General features: G+C 41.1%; 1 protein-coding gene across 2 annotated transcripts in view; it reads right to left on the bottom strand.

Annotated features, from left to right (window-relative positions):
* Positions 1–23,783, bottom strand: part of MARCHF1 (membrane associated ring-CH-type finger 1) — a 272,004-nt gene that overhangs the window by 204,999 nt on the left and 43,222 nt on the right. Inside the window, exon 1 of one of the 2 annotated variants that reach the window (XM_042829713.1) lies at positions 4,948–5,006. The exons of the other annotated variant lie outside the window; for it this stretch is intronic. The gene's annotated coding sequence lies outside the window, so the exon portion shown is untranslated. Of the gene's footprint in view, positions 1–4,947; positions 5,007–23,783 lie in introns of those variants that run through there. 2 annotated transcript variants of the gene reach the window in all.

The raw sequence follows: 23,783 nt of genomic DNA, 5'->3' as shown, positions 1-23,783 counted from the left end.
GCACTCCACTGAAATTATCATCACTCCCCAGAGAAACAATTTACTCACGTTATCCCATCTGTGTTGGCTGCATCTAGTGGGAGGGCATTAAAGAAGAGACCACAGCACTGCAAGGAGACAACACAGATCCTTTGCCACTCAGGGCCCACACTTGGGGTTTCTCTCCAAAATGCAAAACATTAAGACTCTCTTTGCCCTGACACAGTAAGGAAGTGAAACAGCACACTGCCTGCCAGCAGCTAGGACAGGACTGTGCCTGTGTTCATGGATCACACTGCAACAACAGACATCTGGCCACACAGCCTGATGCGAGTTTGACACATTGAGGTTGCTGAAGCATGCACGGCAGATCTTCCCTTGGGGACCATATCCACCCTTTTCCCCAGAGAGCCCAAAATCAGGACATTATCACATTCACTTCTGCTACACACCATTTCCTGCCAACACAGAGGACTCACGCCACAGCCTACTCCCACGCAAGACTTGTTCTTATTCCAGGTGACAGCATCAAGGTCCTCAAACAGCTGAGCAACAGAGCTCACCACACTCAGCTGGGCCTGATAGCTAGAGAGCTGGAGTTCTCCTCACATTCAACTGCTATGCAAAAGGCCTCTAGCCAATAGCTTCTAGCAGCACACCGGGACCCATGCTGCGCTCCAAGAGCAAGATGATTTTCCAAGACTCCTTTTATCAGTTATCAAGTCCTGCAGTGCCTTGCACTGAGCTCACTCCCCGCCTTAAAACTAACCACAAAACACATTCACACCATCATTCTGCTAAAGGACAGCTCCAGCAGGTTGGATAGGAGGCAGAAGTTTTTCACTCAGAGGGTGGTAAGGCACTGGAACAGGTTGCCCAAGGAGGCTGTGGATGCCCCATCCCTGCAGGCATTCAAGTCCAGGCTGGATGTGGCTCTGGGCAGCCTGGGCTGCTGGTTGGTGACCTGCACACAGCAGGGGGTTGGAACTGGATGAGCACTGTGGTCCTTTTCAACCCAGGCCATTCCATGATTCTATGATCAGCTACCAGAAATATGCTCAACACCTTCAATGCAGCACTCCTCGTGGGAAAAAGGAAAAGAAGAAAAGAAGAGAAAGAAAAACCCGCATGCATTTCTAAGACTACAAAACAGCTATAAATACAGCATCATCTCCACTACGAAATCAGAAATTTGATGTTCACTAATCACCTCCTCTTAAATTAACCTTATATGCTTCCATTGCTTAACACTGCCAAACCCCTCAGCCTCACACTGTCAGCGCAGGGCAGAACTTGTGCACCTGTATCCGGTACAGAATCACAGTACAGAGCAATCGCCAAAGCACCTCAAATTCCCTTGCATGCCTTGGTCATTCAGTAACTGGACAACCTGGATGAAGTTATGAGTAGCACAGAAATACTCTTGGGAGGTATGAAACAATAAGGAGTGCATAGAATTACCAAATTCCCTTCTTGCAAATAACAGCGCTCCAACGGAGATCCACATTTCAGTGACTATCTGGTTGCCAACGACTTTGGAAGACAAGTCATTGAGCCAACAGGACAGTTACACAAAAACCAGTTATTTATTTTGACCATTCCACATTGGTTCCATTGTTTGTATCATGCAGTCTGCTCTTTAACAAGTGTTTACTCTTTTACAAAGAATGTGATGAGAACTGCTTTAACACCACACATCTGCCCAGAAGAAAATCAATTTTTCAATTGCCAATGATTTGGAAAAATACTCTCCAGTGGAAGAGATTTTTTTTTTTTTTTTTTGGCCTGTGATCACTCTCCTCATTTCCACGGAACACACCTCATTAACTCTGGTAATTAACCAGGTTATTATCATCACATAAAAGGCTTAAGTTCCTCTATTAACTCATTATTTGAATTTGCACTGCTATTAGAAAACGAGCTTATTCTGGATTTAATTTCACATGAGGTGTTTCTCTTTAGGGATATTATTACAAAGGCACATAACTTCATCGTCACATACACTACATGTGAATGAATCTACTGGATTCAAGAATGAAAAACATACACATGGACACCAAACAAAAAAATTCAACTTGAAAACCATTAAGTAGTAAGGTAGTAAACCAAAAGGCAACAGAAACAGAAGAGGGCACCTGGTAGCAACACAGCCATTGCAGCAGCAGCTAGCAATAGCTAAAAAAGGATAAAACAACCAAATGCAAGCAGATATCCACAGCTTGCAAAAACAAAAGCATATGAAGCAGCACCTGGCTTGACCAATCTTATAAGACTGGCCATGCTACAGAAACTTCCAGTTCCCCTGCTCCACACAGTGGAACTGCAGTAGTTCTCATTTAGTTGTTCTCAATTTTATTCCTCTGTCACATACCTGGACTTACCAGCTAATGAAGCCTATACCACAGCATCCAAACCTTGCATATCAATACCTAGCAGCGCCAAACTAGAATTAGAGAATGGTTTGGGTTGGAAGGGCCCTTTAAGATCATCTAATTCCAACCCCCTGCTATAGGCAGAGACACCTTCCTCCAGACCAGGTTGCTCACAGCCTCATCCAGCCTGGCCTTGAATGCTTCCAGGGAGGGAGCATCAACAACCTCACTGGGCAACCTGTTGCAATGTGTCACCTCCCTCACAGAAAGGAATTTCTTCCTGATATCTAGCCTAAATCTACCCTCTTCCAGTCTAAAACCATTTCCCCTCATCCTGTTGCTACCTGCTGTATAATCAGTGAATATTAAGATTTTGTAACTACAAAATAAACCAAGAGAGTTTGGCAAAGCACCTAACTATAACAGAAAGAATAAATAGAAGGCTTACCCCTATCCTGGGCTCACTCACAAAACTCCAGCAGAGCAGATCTCCAGAAGAGATCCTTCCCCCCTGGTACTCAGCTCTTCAATAGGTCTAGGAGGGGTGCAGCCAGGCTCCACCTCTTCCTGCAGCACAGTTGAATTGCCTTCACCTGTGCTCCTCTGGCTGACTCACGGCTCACCTCAGGTGAGCAATCAGAGGTTCAGGCCGTGACTCAGCAGTTCCCATACACCTGCCTATCTAACAAGTCCCTCCCCAGCTTTCCTGCAGGCCCCTCCAGGTCCTGGAAGGCAGCTATAAGGCCCCCCCACAGCCTTCTCTTCTCCAGGCTGAAGAGCCCCAGCTGTCTCTGCCTGTCCTTGTAGGAGGTTCTGCACAGATGTTCAAAATCAAGCACAGAAGTTGGTTACTACTAAATAACAATAATAATTTAAATGCTAGAAGTGAGGAGCAGTTTCTATCACCAGATTAAGATTACTTTGCTGACTGGGTTGAACACAAAAGTGTGAGCAAGCTCACAGAGCTCAGCTCAGCCATCAGTCCCACAGAGCAGAGCTTAAAGAACTTACAGCTTGACCCATCCGTGCACCTCAGAAAGGTCTCAATTACTTAGCATGCAATTTCCACAAACACGCATATATATTTAAGTGTTTTAAAGCATCCTCTGCTAAGTATCGTCACAGGAGATAGCTTGAAAAAAAGACATACTAAGCTCTTCCCATGAAGACAACAACACAACTGTGAAATATTCAGAATAAACCAGCTATGTAAGCTTCATAGCTTACACACACAGCTCCCTCAGGAATTATCAGTGTGCAAATCTCTCAAACGGGTAGGAAAGTTGTTAAAAACATAGCAGGGTACTTGTGAATGAGCTGTATGGTGATGTTTTCTTAAGAGCAACTAACAGCTCTTCAGGAGAAGTACGCACATCAGATGAATGAAGGAAGTAATGGAGAGCAATATTTAATCATCATGACGGCTTTGTGCATACGTGGGTGAACTTTCTGGTCAGGAATTAGTCGGCAGGAGAGTTTTTAGCACTAACAGAAAGCATCATCATAGCATCTCCAAACACACTCCTTGTTTGTGCGCTGGGAAACGCACCCAAGTGACTCCAAAGTACCCAGCGCTACCTTTGGTAGTTTTATTTTACAAAGGATGGTTTTCCAACTGAAAGCAGTGCCTTGCAAGCCACAAGGCTACACGCTTGGCCACCTTTAATTAGTTCCCTTTCTCTCTTTAACACCAAATGCACACAGCGTGCAGGCTGCCAGCCCCACGACCGGCACAGCCGGGGACGGGCCTCAAACAGAAGGGTTTGTTTTTCCAACACCAAATTCAAAGAGCTGAAAATTACTTCTTCCTTTCTCATTCGTTTTTAAACAAACACTGAGAAATAACCGAAGTGGCTTTGGCTTAGCTTTAATCAGTTTAAACTTGGAAACAGGAACTCTAATTAAAATCTGGAACTCCGGCTGCAAGAAACAGCTAATTAGCTCCCAACTTTTTAATGAAGCACCGTGACTGCATCCACATAAGCTGCTCCGTATTAAAAAGCAAGATAAGCTTTCTCTCAGGCAGCGCAGCACTCGCGTACATCCATTCCCGTAATTATCAGACGGGTTCGAGAAAACACACCGCAACAGTTACCCGCACCTCGGGGCGATCGATCTTCGCAGCACCGCAAGCAGAGAAGGGGAAACGCGAGGCGACGCGCCGCACGGACACCGCCGACCGCATCGCGCCCGTTCCGCCCCTCCTTCGCTGGGGCTGCCGGCGCGAGGTACGGCGACGGGACCCTAAGTGCGGGCAGAGCGCACGGAAAGCGACGACGGGTTTGAGATGACGAGAAACCCGGGCGAGCTGCGGCACGGCACGCTGACGGCAGCGCGACTCCGAGCGCCTTCCTTCCCCGCCGGTTTCACAGGTTTCGCGCTCTCGTCTCACCGCGCTGCTGCCGCTGCCCTCCCCACACGCGGGCGAGCCGACGGCGAACAAAGGACGGCGCCCCGACCGCATCTCCCCGCGCTCGCAGCGGGACCCCCAACCCCGCACCCGCGCCCGTTCCGCCCGACGGGGCGCAGGCTATAGGGACGCGCCGCCCGCCGCGAGCGCCCGGCGGAGCCCGGAACTCAGCGGACGCCCACTCACCGGCGGCCTCCACCACCTCCCGCGCTCCGCCGTCCGCCCCGGCCCGCCGCCGAGCGGCCGCCGGCCCGCCCCGCCCCTTGACGTCATCCGCCCGCCCCACACCTGCCGCGGCCCCGCCCGCCGCTCGACCCTCGGAACGGGGCGTGCTCGGGGGACAGACCTGCACCAAGGCGAGGGGGAGCGGCTCCGAGCCGGGAAAGAATCTCCCGCTGAGAAAGCCGGAAAAAAATACCGAATCTGCTTTCAGCGCAGGAGAGCCTCGACACGTGCGGCACGTAACGACTTCTTCCTCAAAAGGACGATGCATCTGTGGTGGCGGGGGCAGAGAGAGGAGAGGACACATGGATGGTTTGCTTTTAGAGCAACGGGGCTGCCTACAAAGACAGCCTCAGGCTGAGCCGCGGCGCGGAAAACAGCGGTACAAGGCGGAGGCTGCCTGCGAGAAGGCCACGCAAAACAACAGAATGGCTTAGGTTGGAACGCACCTCAAAGCCTACCCAGTTCCAACCGCCTGCCGTGCACTGGGCTGTGCCCTGCCCCTTGTCCCCTGCACCCCACCAGCTTAGGCTGCCCAGCCCCATCCAGCCCGGCCTCGGGCACACACATCTGGGCAAAGACACAGGCAGGCAGGCCTGAGAGCTGCCTTCACACGACAGAAGCACTCCGAGGACACCCGCGCCCACAGAGCTCCTTCAAGCAGCCCCAACTCATTCTGGTGCTTTTTTTCTGGGACCTGGGATCTCATCCAAAAATCAAAATGTGACAGGTTCTCTGAAGTCACACCTGCTTGACATGCATCTCCTTTCTGATGAACGGTGAAAAGAAAATAAAACGTTCAAAGTTCTCAACGCCTTCTGGCATTAGTTTAAAATTCTTTTACTTTCCAGCTATATGGGGCGTACGTTTTCACTTGTATTCAATTTCATATCTTGTTTATCTTATTGTAGACTTCACATAAGCACGTTTGTAACAGACAATTCATACCTTGAAAACAACTGAAAACAAAGTCACATCACCTTAACTATTGCTGCTCAGCATTACCATTCACAACATCAAAACCTACCCATCATTTCCTCCCTTCCACAGGAAGTGTTTGGGCACTGTATGCTGTTATCTCTAAATGATTGTCACAAGTGCTGGATCATGTAAAAAAAGCCAAGCACTAAAAACCCCTCTCATTTGGGAACCAGAAGCCCTGGGCAGAGCCAGCCTGAAACCTACACTGGTTGCATCAGATAAGTGGACTAATCACCTGGTTTTGGAAATGGCTACTGGCTACTGACCTCATGGGTCCAGTGCTGTTTTGGCTCAATTTGACACTTCCACAATTTCATTAAATGGAGCACAACATTTAAAAGACACCAAAATATACCCTGAATCCAAAGACAACTGCTATTAAGTGAACAGTGAGACAGCCGGGACCATAAGACAAGGCAATGTTTGGACAATAATGTTTAACTGAAAAAAAAAAGTGTACTAAATAATTCATTGAGGTAAGTTCACATAAAGAACTGCCTCAATTTAACATGGCAGAGTGATTTCCTCACAGTGGACTTCTCAGCTGAACATCAGTCTGCAGTGGAAAAGGCTCACTGTGATTGCTACACTGGATCAGCTAGCACTGGGAAAATACTAGTTTAGAGAGAGCTGCAAACACATTTGGATTTCTGTGAATTAGTCTAAGTGAGCCACAGCTGAACTCTCAACAAATTAACAACTCCAACTGCAGCTACTCTGCTTTCTTATGAAGAAGACCAAAACCTGCACAATTGAGTGATTTACTAAAACCAAAAGGTGCCTGCATTTGTCACTTACCATATCTGAACATTTTCGCTTCAGACATCAAGGTTCAGCATTCCTGCAGACTGGCACAGGTGGGCTTTTAAGATAGCAAAATTATGGCACTTTGTGTTGACCAAGGTCTTGAACAGTAGCTTTATGGGTTCAAGATCACAGCATTTCGATACACAGCTAAACTCTTACAAGTTCTCCTCCCACATTTCAAAGATGAATACTGCATTTACAAAGTTCTCCTAAGTCTGTGAGCGACAGGACAATGAACTTTGCTACAGCTACATGTCACAAAATTCATGTGCAAATGTATGTCAAGTTCCAGGTTAAAAAACAAAAGCACAACACCTTTAACGTGGAGAACATTGGCAAGCAAAAGGCAGGGAAAAAAGAACTGAGCTATGCACATCATTCAAGGCGACATATAATCTATAACTATCAAAGGGAATTAAGGTAGGAATTCTTATCGTAACTCATGATGTTTCTTGTAACGAGATTCAAATTGACTTTTGAGAGCAAGTTAGATTTCCCAATGCTATTACCAAATTTAAATCAGGATATGCAGACTCAAACCATGAAATGAAAGAAACAATACCATTTTCCTATTCAGCAGTCAGTAACTTAATGACTTGAGACTTCACTGTGCTGTCAGGATGAGGTCACTCTACCAGTTCAAGCCCAAGTCAAGCACTCCCACCAAAAGAAGGAACTGTTCCTTTCAGGTATTCACAAGCCTCCTGGTGTCCATATTAATGAATAGATGGCTGATGAACTAAGCAAGGTAAGTCTACCTACCAGGCTGCCAACAAATCTGGATGTTTAGAAAATGACACTTCTCCTTCCCCTTTGTCCAACTGCCGCCAATCACTAGTGCTCAGACTGGTGCCCAGAACTCACCTCGGGGCAGCAACTCAGCCTGTGGGTCTGGGTGAGAGAAAGTGGAAAGAAAGCCTCCAGCAGAAACGTGGTTACACTGACTCAAGCCATCTGTGAAACACACGAGTGGAAGCAATTATCTGCCCCGACAAAGATGGATGGTATTACTGAATGCACTGCTTTCCCTTCCTCCTGCTGACATAGTTTCACTAAGTCAGAAACAGGTGTCTTGCTAACTACCCGTACTTTGCAGCAGAAAGGCCCAAAATAAGAAGGATTAAGTCAGTAATCCCTCCAAGTTCATTACAGCTTGGCTGCAATATGTATTGCTTGCATTTTAACAACTGGTATAGCAATTATATTTGGATGGTCATTCTTGAAATAGTCCTACCTTTCTGTCTTCTCTGTTACTTATTAACAATTGTTGTAGCAGCAGCTAAGATGTGATAATTATATTTCCACTGTAATTACTTCTTCATCGAGCACTTTCTTCATTTCAAGATGTTTCATTTTTCATGTCTGGACCAACGTTAGAATCTGGATAAAAGATAATCATGGTGCAACAGTGGTAGAAATATGCATCTCTAAGTCTTCATGAAAGATATACATTAGACACAAACAACACTGAAGCCAGCCATTTATTCTTGTTTTACTAGCCTGCTGGTTTGCCTTGGTGCTAGATCTATAAAAAATGAGCTCATACACACTCAGAATAAGGAGGTGGTAACAGAAGACAGAAGGGTAGAGCTATTTCAAGAATGACCATTCACATACAACAGAGAAAGGACACAAGTTATTTTCCTTGATGTTTTCCCTCTGTGTAAAAATCTCAGCCAAATTAGGAGAATTCATGTTGTTTCCTACCATACATTCAGCAACAGCAATTCGTATCTTCCATTGTCTGAACGAACCAAGTTAAAAAGAAGTGCCATAACTCATGTTTCTCACTTGGTGACTATTCACCACCATCAGGCCAGTCTGACAAATTATGCAAGTGATCCCTTCATATAAGCAACCAACACCATAACGTTATGCCTGCCAATGACTGATGGCTTTCCTCACCATTTTCCTTGCAATGGAGTGATATCTGCTCAGAGTATTTCCAACACAAACTATATGCTTACTGTCCTTTTCTTAAGTTAACCCTCTACATTTTATTTCCAGTTACACATTTTTGCCATTTCATCCTAAGACAAACTTCCTCGTTTCCCTCATTCCCTTATCTTCAAGCAACACAGAAGAGCAATACGCTGGTCCACAGAATACTGATATATTAAGCTGTTAGTAGCATCAGGTTTTATTAACTTTGTAAAAATGCAGACATTTGTTTTTCTTCATTCTGCAAATGTCTGCTGAGAGCCAAAAACTCAGATCTGTTGTAAATGAAAGCACTTCACATTGAGAACTAAGGGATATCGTGTACAGGAAATATTTGCCATGTGCTAAAACACAAGTTCTGTTCTGAAACTGAGTTATTTCGTTACTCTAACATCATATCTGTGTCATATTTAGTTCTAAAGGTGAAAATACTAGCCTGTTGAAGTATCCTCATTAATAATGTGAAGAGCATTTGCATAAAAAGATACACAGATTCAGAACGAGGATTAATGTGCCACCAAGACACAGCACGAAGAAATCCGCACACATATTTGTAACAGTAAAACCGAGTGTTGTCCATTTAGAATCGTGAACCAGAAATATTAGCTCTGCTGCCAACCTTCCTCCTATTTTATCCTTTTATTATCATGCCTACAAGTGCTGCACTTCAAATTACCTCTCATATAATTTTAACTCAGTCCTACAAACCTTCATGTTTACATATGATGTGACAATTTTACCTATGGCTCCCTGTACTGAGTGTTTTAAATAGTAATTACTCACTTTCGGAGAGTATGCTGCTACCCTTCCTCATCCTTTAAGCAATTCCTCCTATCAGTTAGCACTCTGCTCATAGCAGAACTTGCATTGCAAATATTTCACTAAGTGAAATATCTTCTCTGAAATTTTACTAGTGGATTGTATACATTGCAGTGTTTTGGTAGCCAGCGTGCCTATTTGCACTAACTGCTTATATAAAAAGCTGCAAACAACAAAACAAATAAGCACAAAAACAAACAACCCTGCAGGTAGACAGCCCCAAACCCATAAAATAAAGAGAACGGGCAAAACAATGCTGTGAGAAGAAAAATATTTTCATTTCGAGAACACTTTGATAGTTTTGTCATTTTTTATCTTTTTATATCATACTCCAGGCTACCTGCAGCTCCTACTCTGCATTTCCTTCTCAAGCCATTCCCAATTCAAACATAGGGGGAAAAACTGAAAAAAGCAATCGTTATGACAATTTAGAATGAATATCCTGCTCTGAGTACCATTTATGATCCAACAAATAAGGTAATTTATGTATTACCAAACCTATTAGTCAGGGTTCTTCACATGCTAGGTTTTTGGTAAGGTAGATACTAAGTGTGCCATACTAAGTGATGGCAGTAAGTGTGTTCTGTCTCCTGCAGAACGTTCAGCAACTTAGAGAGTCATAGCGTAACAGAACAGGACATCATGGGAATAGAACAGAACACAATGGACTGAAACGTACTGCCTGCTCCATACTGCAGTGTTCTTTGTGTAAGCTGAGTAGTTAATTATCAATACCCCTGCACACAAGGTCAAAATATGTCTGTAATCTGCAGCTTCTCTACTTGCAAAACTAACTGCCATACATTGAGGAGTAGGGGATTTAGAAGCTACAGAACAGACAAGGGCATATTCATAAATAGTTAAAAACTCTACGATACTGTAACTAAGATATCCTTAAGTTTTGATTGATACAAAGAATTGCTATGTTTTCCACAAAAGACCAATGGGGCTATCCAGGAAGCATTCTGGATTCACACTAATGCCATTGTCATGGTGTTCCCTCCTTCTCAAATGACAATTGCAACACTGCATTCTCATCCCTAATTCTGATACCTTCGTCCCCATATCAGGATTTCTTCATCATCTGAAAAGATAAGGAGGTCCATATTTTTTTTGGCACCTTATTTTAACCTGTTATGCTCCCCCACAAACAGTATGTACACATCCATCAAGTTTTTCCTCTTCTCTTAGCTTTTTATGAAGTAATTCAACAAACAAAGTGCTTCTGTTTATTCCTCGTGCTTCTCTTAACTAGCAGTTTAGACTCTGGCAATAATAATCCAAATCCACCCCACACCATCCAAACAGTGCTTAGATCAAAACCAACGTTATCTCATATTCTGTGCTATTCTTTAAGCAGCTTCCAAGCTTCCTATTTTGTTTCTCTAAGTATCAAGGATGTGGCCTGTTGTACACGTTCTCCAGCTGCTTAACGGCAGCCTACCTAACAGCAGCTATATAAACCTCATCCTTATCATTAAAGCAGTTCAAGCATTTTCAATCATTCTAAAAAATGTGTTTTACAACCACATCCTACTCAAACCTCATCAACAGGGCTTACTTTTTTACCTTGAAACAATGAATTAGTGGCTGTACAGGATCCTTCATAGCTCTTCATAGGCTGGCATTATGCTAGAGATGCTAAACAACTGCATACCCAAATTTCATCTGCAATTGCTGCATCTGCATTGTTCTCTCAAGAGCTCACACTGTCAAAATTAACTCTCTATTGGGATGCTCCAGCTTCCCATTCATCCAGGCATGGAAGACAGATTCCTGTATGTAAGTCTGGCCCAATGAACTTTATTTGAATTAGAACTGCTGCACTGTGCACAGATGGGCAAAGTACTTCTGATCTTGTTCACTTGATTGATTTCTAGTTTCCACTTGAGTTGAAGATGCTCAAAGATCCCATGAAGTGGATATTTTACCTATACTGGCAATGGGCCATTCTCAATTTAAACTGTCAAATGCTGCTACTGTATTTCCAGTTCTCCATCTTCCCAGATTTTCTCTCCCAGTCAGCATGCTGGAAGAGATACATGAATACACTGCTCTCCTACACTGCTTTTCATTTCGATACCTAACTTGGAATTGCTAGGTTCTCATTCAGTTTGTTGTTCTTTATTAACAGGGGTCTTTCTTTCTAGCAACAGAAAAATCAGTCTCAACATACCTGGCTGATGACATAACTCTGTAATTTGTTCCCTCATGCCTCATTCTTACTTCTTTTTAAGAAAGTAATAATCAAAGCTTAAAAACTACCATCCAGAATTCATGCTGTGGCTTACTACCAACTCTGAATTTCAGAAAGATAACAGGAATCACTTCTTGTTGCACACTATGACTACCACTTAAATATAATTATTAAGATACTGAATTCATCAGTGATGACTGTGAATGTACAACCTCTAACAGAAATACAGTTTGAGGTAGATAACAATTTTGGGAGTGTGAGCTTACACATGTGTACATGCATACAAACTGCACTGGCTCTTTCCCAAGCACAAGAAGTGAATTAATAACAATTAATTGAGGTTTCACTTAATTAAAAAGGTATGTCATCTTTACCTGCTGATGAAAATTTAGTCAAGCCTAAGAACACAAGACTACATTAAAAGAAAAACACTGCTAAAATTTGCAGGATACAAAAAAGAAAGTTCAGTCAGTAACCTAGTTAAATAAGCATGCTCTGATGTGTTTCCTCATTGAATTCTATCTCTAGCTACCAGTAATGTCTAAAGATCAGTTTTACATATATATATACATATATATAGATAGATAGATATATACACACACACATTTATACCCAACAAGACTTACCCACTGTTTGTGGGAGACAATCATTTTCAAAACACAACACACACACACAAAAATAACTGAAAAGTCAGCCTGGCCCACACTTGCTGCCTGATAGCAGTAACATCGCTCACATAAGTAAACCCAGGAGGCTAAATGTGCACCTACTAAAGAACAAACACAATGATCTCACCTTGAGAATCACGGCAAAAGCCCCAACTAAGCTGGTTGTTAAAACAAAAGAAATGTATGATTCATTTCCACAGAATGAGCCAACTGTTATTCCTCAAAGCAGAAAGATGACAACTGTGCCTTCAGATATCCACAGAAAGACATTCATGTATCATGCTTTGCTCACAAGGATAAGCATCTACTAAAATGCATTACCTAGTTAAATACAGACTCGCATTTACTACCAATTTTGTTAGAGTACAGATTAAAAATTACTTGGTTAGGGTTGGCTGCTGGCACTTCTTATGCCTCCGTACTTTTCATTGTCCTAAACTGTAAATTTTCAAGACTGAGACATCTGATGTAATTTGAATTAGTTAACAGGCTTCCGTTTTAGTTAATGTGAACAGCACATCTAAGCTATAGAAAAAAGGAATATGCTTTCTGCTTCATCCAGTTAGCCCCTATTAATTCATATTATTTCAACACGTAACAGTGAAACAAAATAAGTCAAAACCCTTTGGGGAAAAAAAAAAAAACAACCAACAAACCAGTACTCAGTAGTATCCAGCTTTGCAAATTTATACAGCTTGTAGCAACAACAAAAGAAAAACACGTGTTCAGCTGAATACAACAGTTCTCAGATTCTCACATTCTTTTCTCTGCACAAGTTCACATGCAAAACAGAAGATATTGTCAGCAGAAAGAGGCTGTGTACATGATTAGTCATGGCAACCTTGCCCACAGCAGAGGCTTGGCTAACCTTTAAGGTCCTTTCCAACCTAAGCCATTCTATGATTCTATACTGTAGCAGCAGTGAAAGTAGTAAGAGTTAGAGGGGTAGGCAAAGGTTGTATTTGGAAAGGATGGGACAGGTACTATGTTTTAGTCCTCCACAGGAATTAGTAGTATTGATATGTTGTGGCTAAAGCCAACAGCAGGCAGCGTTCAATGACATTACGATTCTGAGAAGACGGCCTCCAATTTTTCACATCCTTCATCTGCCATGTCTGAACTTCATTGAAGGCCACACAGAGGATGCTGAGTTTGTTGGAAACTTGAACCCAGCTTTGTTCAAGTTTCAGAAGCCTAAAGCAACTCTCCTCAACTACATGTTTCAGTGCCTAGTTCTGTAGCTTCATCACTAGAACACGCATACTGTGACTGTGGCAATATTCTTAGTATTGCTGAGAGCATCATCATCACGTTTTAGTAATTTGTGCAGAGAGCACAAGTTGACCTTCACTGCGTACAGTGTCTATTTTCCACTTTTTTCCAATAACTAAAAGTTAATAAGGGATGTGTTTTATTGCTTTTGGTTAAACATGCTCTTCCAGCCTTCCCTTCCTCCCAGAGTAAACAAAATGTTTGAATAAGCTGAGATTTCTACTTACTTCCCATGGGAAAACTCGTTAGCAGGTGACCTGATAAGAAATCCATATCCCAAAGAGCTGTTGAGATCAATGGTGTAGCAAGTATTGTGCACAACAGGCGATATAACAGCAAAGCTATTTCCTATTTTGCAGACTTGTAGGAAGAGCTTTTACATTTTCTAAGAATGAGGGCTCAAGCAGAAAGATGTGGTTTTTAATGGGATCCAAAGTTTACCCAATCTTAAGTTCTACAGTTTTTCTTAATGCACTTCAGAAAGTCATTAAAAGATACATTTTAGGAAGTAATAGCAATCAGCCAGAATTGCAAAATATGGAGATGCATAATTTATGCAAGCTTCTTGGAAACAAATCCTTATTTTTCATGTTAATTCAAAATGAACTAGCACGAGTGTTTCAATTCCAAGAACTGTCACTGCAGCCAAACTGTTCCATATATTCCTTCTATTGTGGCAGTACCTAGAGATCTAGTTCAGTCACATCATAGCCCAGGCTGCTCAGTAGAAAGCCAAAAATTGACAAAAGAAATCCTGCAGAAGGGTTTTAAGTAACTGCAGTTGTACGTGCATAGTTCCAATGAGCTTTGGTCACTGTGCAAGTTCGTAGTACCTCTTTTCTCTAGAGAGAAAAGCTAGTATTTTAGATCTCAGGAACTAACTTTTATATTGTATTTATACTGTAGTTCTACTTATTTCATGTTGAGCATTACAACAGCTTAACGTGATCCAATTAGAAAATCTGTTTCAAAAGATATTAACTGCAGCTCACATCATACTAAGGCCTGGTTGCACAACACGAGTCAACGTAGGATGCTCAGAAGATGCATCATAAATTCAGTGTGATTAAGCAGAACTCTTCCTCAGAGCAGAGCAGTGAGGGTCCAGATCCATCGCCTCGCTGCCCTGAGACACAGCAATTGAGCTTCCCTTGAAGGAAATGCTACGCTTTGATGACCTACACAATGTGAAGTTACATCTTGGAGAATCAAAATGGAACTGTTGAAACTACATGAACAAAATAAAAGATGTCAGCAGTAGCATTACAGCAAGAGGGAGAGCTTGTGGCTGAAGTAAGCACAAATTTTTGTCTTGAAAAAGACCATGCAGAACCACCTCAGCGGGTATTACAGTCATGGCATAAATTAAAGCATTTTCCTTGCACTAAGCAAGTAGATCTTTCAAAGTTTACTTTGTATTTTATAGCACATGCTGTTTTAAGTACTTGCAGCCAGTCTTCTGCCTGTCCATGTGCTTGATACATCTCGAGAAACAAACATTAATTGCTGAAACGCTTGTTGGCTTTGTTAAGGTACAACTTTGCATGGCAACTGCTATTCACAGATACCCATCTTGAGAAACTGCCTCACGTTCTCAGCATTATTTGTTTTGATTGCATGGTTGCCAGTAGGCTTGGCACTTTGCACAGGCACTTCAAATGATAATAGAAATGGGTACAACTTTCATATCGTGGAAATCTTGTATTTCTTTCCCAACAGTGGGTGCACCTGAAAAGTGCCAAGACAGTGTATGTAAGTAGAGAGAACAGCCAAGCTCTCTTTTGTTGTAGACCACTAATAGCCTTGGTCTCTAGGTGGAGATATTAATGTGCTTCTTCACATCATACCACTCTGTGCTCATAAGAACCCATCACCACCTAGCAGGTTTCACAAAGGAAATTAGTTGTCCAACAGACCCCTTAATTAACATAACACTTTATAAGAGTGGGAGGATTCTACATTCATTAAAAACTGTGGTAAACTGTGTGGGAACTTTTCAGTTGAACTAAATTCGAATGTTAAAATACTCTCTCAGATATTTATTTCCTCTTCATACTAGCATAATCCTTTTAGACATTAAAAAAAGAAGCAAAAATTATGAACACGCTCCTTTTAGTCACCTCATTTTTGTTGTCTCAGATTTTATGAAGTAAAAGACACAAACTTAAAACAATGCACACAATTTTCTAGAAGATGACAGCTTCCACGCAGAGGAAGAACTTAAAATGAAGAGACAAAGATGGAATCTGCATGATTTTTTTCCTCTATGTTCATATGCTCTAAGTAACTATCTGAAGGCTTGAAATTTTCAGTAATTCAGAGTACTCTTTGAAAGGATGAGCCTACTGGGAATACTTGATCCAGGAAATTTACTAGAGAAAAGGAAAGTAGATGGAGCCCTCTTGCAGAATGCAAAGCATCCTCTTGTGTGATTAAATACATCTAATTCATTGGGCCACGCTTTAGTGACATTTATGCAACACAGTCTACTCCCAGAATCACAAGCATGCCTTCAGATAGCTAACAATCACAAATGAAGGGCCTAATCTTGCTTGAAACATGATATTGTCCACCAATTGTGGCCCTTGTCAGGCAACATTTATGTCAATGATCCTGGCACTCTACTTTCTACTCAGCTTATGCGATTTAGTCCATATGAGCAATCTGCATCACTACCCCCTACACAGCTTAACACCCTCAGCTTCCCCAGTTTTTAGACTGATTAACATCATTGTTAACTACTTTAAAATAGGAAGAGGAAACCAGACTGCCAATACAAAAATGCTTCCTGATGTCTACAGACAGCTTTAAGATTGAACAGAGTTCTTGTGTTTGATCCAATAGCAACAAAAAACCAGGCTCCACCATTCTTTGCAAGGTTTTACAGCTCTGCCATGCAGCATGAATGCCTTTTGATCCTGATATGCTATCTCTGAAAATAGCACACAAGTCGTTCACAAGAAGTTATTGATTACAGGGAGTACAGGGGGAAAAAAAGTGACTCACAGTCCTAATTCAAACCCATTCAATTTTGGGATTGCATAAATCAAGCCAAAATTTTAGGTACTCATTTCTTTCAGGCTATGTAAAACAAAGTCTTGGTGTCAAAGCCAAGACTTCCATTTGAAAAACTGCCATCATAACTCAGAACTTGGGATTGAACAAAATTCAAATAGCTTTCTCAGAAAAAAAACCTTGTATAGAAAAAAATACACAAGTCCTGCTTTTTCCCTATCTGAAATGACAGTAGGCCTGAAGATGAAGATTTAATTTTTCTGTGGATGAACAGGAATCAAAAGCGAAGTCAAGTAAAGCAGTATTTACCTATCTCTAAATTAACACAACATTAATTTACTTTTCATGCAATGAGTTCACTCATTTTAAAATGTACTACCATATAACTCTATGCAATACAGAATTGCTGCAGTCAGGGGCAAGGCTTGACCCCCAGGCACCCCTTCCTATTTGAACCAACTGTCCTCACTCATGTCATTTCTGCAGTGAGCAGAAGAGTGAGCAATATCAGTGCTCAGCCAAGAGGGTCTCCTGCTGTCTGAATTTTTGCTGGAGGTAGGGCAAGCTGTTTTGAGCGGAGTGATGGACTTGATACTTTAAGACCTTAAAAGCTAAGAAGGACAGCATTTATAGAATCGGACACATCAGAGTTTAAGTGGAAGAGAACGAGAAAAGAGTTTTGATTTGCATTTCCAGTCTTCAGTGCTTAAATTTTACTGTGTACTTTTTATGATCTTTGCTATTAACTTCATTATTAGAGTTTATAATTACATACCTCTAATGTAATGTGCAAGACAAAGGAAAAAGATTAATATCAGAAGTGGCAGTTAACTTCACATATTTCACTTGAAAAACATACAACTGATTTCTCAGCACACAAGCAGCCTATAGCCAGCCCTCACTTAGTACATTGCCTTACAGGCCTAGAAGAAGCTGTCTCTTGTCCCTTTCTGGAATACACTATGAAAATTAATGATTTTTTTTTCATTAATTTACATCTAGATTCAGGAGATACCCATTCACTACAAAATTTAAAACAAACCAAACGAAACAAAAGTTGCTTTAGTATAGCAACTACCATAAAGCCTCGTAACGCAGTTCTTTTAAATGCAGCTAGTGACTAGTATCAAATTCTTCTTAGGAAGTTGTAAGATAGTTTTCTTCAAAATTATGATAGAATAAACTGTCTCAAAGGATTGTTTTCTGATTGCCATCTTGTTACTAGTAAACTACATATACTCTTGCCACATATGTAAAATCTACTCCTAGCAAGCAATCATACGCTATTGCTATTTGTACAAAACAATCAAGCATTGACTTCTGATCTTCAACTAATACTTAACATATCCACAAACAGATATTAAGCTGATTGAAAGCAACTAGTTCTAATAGCTTGCAACTATTTCAAAGGCTAGTGACACATTTCACACACCCTTCTTCACCTGGTGCAGAGGGGAGAGTAGAGGGGTTTGACTTCCTAGGTGGCTGTTGCTTGGATACTGTCTGGGTTGGTCTGCTTGGGGAAAGCAGTGATGCCTTTGCATTGCTTGTTATTGTATGTTGTTTTTTTTCACCTCCTTCCTGCATTTATTGAACTGTTTTTATTTCAACCCACAAGATTTCTTGCTTTTGTTCCCCCCCCTTTCTTCTGAGGACTGAGCAAGCAGCCATGTGGCTGGCTAACTGCTGGCCAAGGTCAACCCACAACAGCTTTAACATCAATCTTGACCAGGAATTGTACATTCTGGGGTCAAAAACCACAGCCAACTCCTAAACAGTTTAAAAGAAAAAAAAACAACTATGCTTGTTCTGTATATTGCCTATGAATAAGGAATGTATGAGTGCACAGGAAAAAAAGTCTTATCATTCTCTAGCCAATTTATATTTAAATAGAAATATCTTAAGAAATATGAGTAAAAGCTGCCCCCTGTGATGACTAATTGCTAAAATAAATTAATTCTTTCATGAATGAAGTGATGAAGTGATAAACTTCCACTGTTTATTACCATCCATTTCTAGCATCAGCTTTATCACTGCTTCAAAGCAAAAAGAGGATTTTCATTAGAACATTTTTCCTTTACTGTACAACAAAAATCTATTATTATGGCATATTTTCCACGTTTCAACGCAGATTTTATTTTTCTTTTGTAAAAAACTGGTGAATGGAAAACAGTTGTTTTTGAAAGTGCAAGAACAGGTTCAAGTGAGATTCCAACCCAAACTGAGTATGTTTTATTTTGAACAGCTAGTGTTAACTACTGCATCGTTGCTAATTTCTTCCTCTGCTTTCTAACTAACTTGTTAACAACCGACAATATTATTAACTAATCTGCAGCATTTACGTTTTGTCAAAATCAGATTTGAGATCTAATAAAATAATTGAATACTGCTGCTTCATGGAAAAGAAGCACCAGACATTTAATAAATGCTTCATTACAAATTCAGCAGGGTATTTTCAGGCCATGGAGTGTGTGAGATGGTGAATACTTTTCTTGACTCTTAAACTCATTTCATTTTTGGTTGCGTTACCCACTATTTATCAACCAGGTTTCTACATTTACAACAAAGTGTTGTTTTCACAATCACCTAGATTGATTTTTTTTTAATTATTTCATTCATTAAATACGGATAATATGCTGTTTCTCTTCTAGTGAAGGAGAAGCATTCTATTTTACACATACACCTTTCAATTGGTACATGTACTACCATTAAGTGGACTTGGAATGAATTGATCTCAACAATTAACACAATCACATTAGAGCCATCTTCTCAAAAGGAACTGGCATGCAACTGCATATGAAAAATATTCTGCCAGGAAGTGTTTGCACATTTTTTTGAAGCTTCTTCATCACATCATCTATTGAAAGCATAAAAAAATAAAACCTACAGTAGCAAACTCCTTGTTGCTCTGAATGTATTTGCACAGAGAGATGAGACCACAGGTAAGAACTTAAGATGCTACATCCATGCATTAAAGTAAGCATAACTCAAGGCCCCATCTTGAAAAATGGGATTCACTCTTCTGGATCTTTAAAAATCAGACAGATAAGCAGCACAGAAATAGATAAAAACTATACTGACTCAATTACAGAGGAAGCTACTTATTTTTCACTCATCTGTGTAATTACCATACTATGGTTATGTTGTCAGACGCAAATTACAATGTCTCACGCTAAATTAAAGAACTTCCAGTACCTAGATATCTGAATTAAATCTTATCAGTACAGAAAACATTGGTGCTGGTGCAAGGACTGGGATGCTTTTCCTCTGAAGGAAACATTCCCCCTTACAGTCTAATCTTCTGCTCTATCTTGATACTGTACAACACAGTGGTGACAAGAGCTAATTAATTTTACTTGCACCATGAGATTTTGCAGGGCCTCTATTCTGAGTAACTATTGCTTAACGTAGCTCCAATTTGTTATTTGCGATGCAAATGACTTGCAACTTGAGAGTAGTGGGAAACTGCAAAAAAAAATTCTTCCAACATGGGAGAAATTAGCAAGTGTTACTTGGCTATTCTATATGCAGCACACAATCAGATTTACATTCCTCACTTTTTACTTCAGTATAAAACATACATTTTCTTTCTTTCAAATAGTGTAACATTTAAAAAGAAAAACAGAGGCACCTAGCATTCACTCTGAACTATGTATCACATTATATCACTTTCTCAAGAAGTAAGCTGAGGAAAACCTAAATAATTCTTCGAAGGTAGATGTTGACTCTGCGCATGAAAAAGCTTTGGAAGCTTCCAAACTAAGCTTTGGAAAAACCTGGTCTTCAAGAATGTTGAACGTTTGCCTTTCATTGTCACAAAATAAGCAATTTTTGCTTATAAGGCTATGTAACAATTTGTATTTAAGACTCTAAGTGTCATCTGCCAGACAGGACTGTGCACTTCAAAAAATAAATAATACTAAAACTCTGCCACTGTATATCAAAATCCAAAATGCACAAAGCCACTGAAAAAAAATTGAAGCGAGTAGTGACCATGCAAACTGGTTCATAAGAGAAGCCAATACCTGAACAGACAAAATGAACCATAATGCATACCTACATGGGATGTATGAAAAATACAATCAGCCACTAAAGATGGCTATTTCATTTTGTCATACATATCTGATGCCCAGTGTCCTTAAATTCTCAATTTCATGGATTATTTTTTTTTCTTACCACGTATATTGTGCACTCTAACAAATATGTGCAGAACCATTTCCCCACAGGTCAGAATGTTGGACTGCAAGGTTCTACTTCTGCTAAATGTGAAGGTTTGCACCTTGGCTACTGTAAACATTACATTTCCAACGCTTTGGCTCTCTACCCAATACTCTAAAAGAGTGTGGGATGGGAGACATGAATATTAAAATAGTCTTTCATTTTCTCTGCTTGACTGCTTCTATCCAGCTAGCCAATCATTCCACATTGCATGTATGGTAACTCAATCTCATACCCAACTGAAAGCCTGGGTGGGCACTTCCTAGTTTATGAGTTTGCTGCTCGCATAATGAACAGTTCATGCAATCCTGTATTATGCAGTACACCACTGATGCCAAAGCCCATGGCTACTGATCTGACTACAACAGTCACAAGGCCTGTGCCAACAATGCCTACCTTAAATAACTAGACAAAACTAGCAGCAACTGAAAGCAAGAGAGAAATAGAAAAGTAAGCTTCTATCAAGGCTAAAAAAAAAAAAAAAAAAAAAAAAAAACCTGGGGAAGAAGCAGTTGTTTCACTTTTCCACATACATGCTTCTGCATGGTATCACTGCCCAGCACCCTCCCGCAGTGTCAAATAAAGCTTATCCATAAACACTACACCTCCACTGTGAGCATCTGAGATACCGCACAGTTCAGCAATTAATAGAAAGATCCTGAAGAAAATAGCAAGTTTTCAGTTCGGTATAAACAAGTGAAGCATTGAGCCTGCTGAACAAAACAATACTCAGTGATTAGCACCAAAATCCCTGGAGTACAACAAAAAATTTAACTCAAACAGAGAGGCAGAGAACTGACCATCAGGATCCAACTCCCCCATTGGCAAGAATACCTTCAGGGACATGTTCTGTTTCAGCTGAATCCTGTAGAGGGTGACCATAGCACTTATAACTGGAAACCTGCTATGTCTACAATATCCGTTGCAATACATATTTAGCATTACACATGTTTTGTACCAAAGATTAACACATACATAATGCTATAACGCGATGGAAAGTACAGGGACAGTAGCAGGGAGACACAACCCTAAGCTGCAGCAAACAAGCCCAAATGCAGCAGTTGTGGACGCAGAAACAAAGAGAAAAAGCCTCCTACCTTCAGAAGGCCTCCAGCAAGCCACCTCCACTGCCAGCCTTTAAACGAGATCTGGCAAGGAGTGGATCTTGGCACCTGCCCTTCCAGTCACTCAGGTGCATTGCATGCACCTGAGCTGCCCTGGGTTGGCCCTGCCTTCCCAGAGTTCCATCAATGTTTCAGGCCATGACTTACAGTTTCCACTACAGCATACTTTGTAAAGAGTTACAGAATCTTTGTCTCTCTCTTCCAGGCTGTGCTTCAGTCTCTTCACGCAATGCCTTTCGTTGCCACATCAGAGCCAACTTGGTACCTAAATCACATACATAGCCTTACAAGTATAGCACTTCTTGGACTGTCCTTAAAAGTTCCAGCAGCCTCATTCAGAAATGTTTGAAACAGTTATTAAATGTTACTCTATCTTTGCTTTTAATTCATGCAATTTCATTGTTTCCAAAGACGCATAGCTTATCCACTAGCATGCCTTTTACCAACTGCCATGAATAGCACTACTTAATATATTAGTGATGATGTCCTCGTGTCACTGTCCTTCTTCTTCAGAATCTTTAATACTACAGTACTAAAGGCATTACAAATTTTAAAGACAATCATGGCCTATGGAAAGACGTTACAGTACGTTTAAACTTGTAATACAGGGAATCCAACAATTCATTCCAAGTTATCATCAGTGATCAGCTCCACCGATATAAAAAACACCTCTGTTGATTAGGGCTTGGCTCATGTTAGTTACTTAATATCCCCTACTTCACATCTACAAGTCAGAAGTAAACTAAACACATGGGCTGAAGGACAAAATTCCCACAAAAGCATTCACAACTACAGTGAATTTACTATTCTATTCAATCAACTGAAACTCCAGCAGACTATTTTTTCCCTTCTTTCAGTATAATCAATGGATATTAAGATGCTATAATCATAAAAAGAACAAGAGAGTTAAGCGAAGTACACTAAGATAATAAGAGAAAATAAACGGAAGGCTTAAGGGAAGTCTACCCATACGCCAGGCTCACCTACAAAAAAACACCAGCAGAAGGGATCTCCAGAAGAGACCCTTCCCCACTGGTAGCCAGCTCTTAAATAGGTCTAAGAGGGGTGCAGCCAGGCTCCACCCCTTCGGGCAGCACAGCTGAATTGCCTTCACCTGTGCTCCTCTGGCTGACTCATGGCTCGCCTCAGGTGATCAATCAGAGGTTCAGGCCTTGACTCAGCAGATCCCATACACTTTCCTATCTTGAAATCCAATTTTTATGCTTCTTTTTATCATTTCAACCTGCAGAGGTAAGATAATCTGTCACAATTTAAAAGGGTTAAAACAAGCAGTAGATGAAATAGTTAATTCAGGTTTTTGTTACTCAAAGCAGCCTGAATCTGAGATGTTGCAGATGGTACGGAGGAGGATGAATATCATTTTGGCCAAAGAATTACATTTAAGACTTCTTTTTGGTAACAGAATCGCATGGTGGAACAAGACTCAGACCTACCCCTCTGTCCACATTCTTTCTTGCTTCTTTTGCTCCAGGATGTGTGTGTCAGTGTTTTCCCGTGTGAATGAACCTAGCAGAAAGGATGAACAATGGGCTGCCATTCAGATGAAAGACACAAGATCCTCAAATAACTGACAGACACTCTACCAGGCTCCACAGACGGACCATCAAAACTGGATTTCTTATTACAGCACATCAAACTCTATCCCCAAATCACAAACGTACAAGGTTAGGGTCCTGTGCTTTGAACAAGCACAAAACTATGAGCTCAGGAAGCAGCCGGAGGAATAAAGAGCCCCCC

Source organism: Centrocercus urophasianus, unplaced genomic scaffold, assembly GCF_019232065.1.
Source record: "Centrocercus urophasianus isolate 14NV4802_14NV808 unplaced genomic scaffold, USGS_Curo_1.0 seq_32, whole genome shotgun sequence".
NCBI lineage: Eukaryota > Metazoa > Chordata > Aves > Galliformes > Phasianidae > Centrocercus > Centrocercus urophasianus.
This window is presented reverse-complemented; position numbering and strand designations above follow the sequence as displayed.